Raw genomic sequence first — 855 nt, forward strand, 5'->3', positions numbered from 1 at the left:
CCAATTTTCCCCCCAATTTTTGTCCATTTCCCCCCATTTTAATCCCATTTTTCCTCCTTTTTAACCCAACTTTTCCCCTTTTTATCCCATTTTTCACCCAATTTTTCCCTATTTTTGACTTTTTCTCCCCGTTTCAATCCCATTTTCCATTTCCCGCCCCATTTTTTGCCCACTTTTCCTCCATTTCACCCCATTTTTAACCCCATTTTTAACCCTTTTCACCCCATTTTCAAGCCCATTTTTAACCCTTTCCTCGCCCCATTTTTTTCCCCGATTTCCCCCCAATTTTTGCCCATTTCCCACCCCATTTTTTGCCCGTTTTTCCCCCATTTCACCCCATTTTTAACCCCATTTTTAACCCTTTTTTTTCCCATTTTTAACCCCCCCTTTCCCTGCCCCATTCCCCCCCATTTTAACCCCATTTTATTCCCATTTTTCCCCGGTTTTTCACCCAATTTTCCCCAATTTTTGCCCGTTTCCCCCCATTTTTAACCCCATTTTTAACCCTTTTCCCCCATTTTAATCCCATTTTTAACCCTTTCCTTACCCCAATTTCCCCCCATTTTTCACCCAATTTTCCCCAATTTTTGCCCAATTTCCCGCCCCATTTTCCCCATTTTTAACCCTTTTCCCCCATTTTAATCCCATTTTTAACCCTTTCCTTACCCCAATTTTCCCCCAATTTTCACCCAATTTTCCGCCAGTTTTTGCCCAATTTCCCGCCCCATTTTTTGCCCATTTTCCCCCCATTTCACCCCATTTTTAACCCCCATTTTTAACCCCATTTTTTGCCCATTTTTCACCCCATTTCACCTCATTTTTAACTCCCATTTTTTAACCATTTTTCCCTCATTT

General features: G+C 41.5%; 1 protein-coding gene across 2 annotated transcripts in view; it reads right to left on the minus strand.

Annotated features, from left to right (window-relative positions):
* Window positions 1–855, minus strand: part of LOC108449276 (eukaryotic translation initiation factor 3 subunit C-like) — a 4,322-nt gene that overhangs the window by 2,353 nt on the left and 1,114 nt on the right. The window lies entirely within an intron of this gene.

The sequence above is a fragment of the Corvus brachyrhynchos genome, unplaced genomic scaffold, assembly GCF_000691975.1.
Source record: "Corvus brachyrhynchos isolate BGI_N302 unplaced genomic scaffold, ASM69197v1 scaffold1710, whole genome shotgun sequence".
Lineage (NCBI taxonomy): Eukaryota > Metazoa > Chordata > Aves > Passeriformes > Corvidae > Corvus > Corvus brachyrhynchos.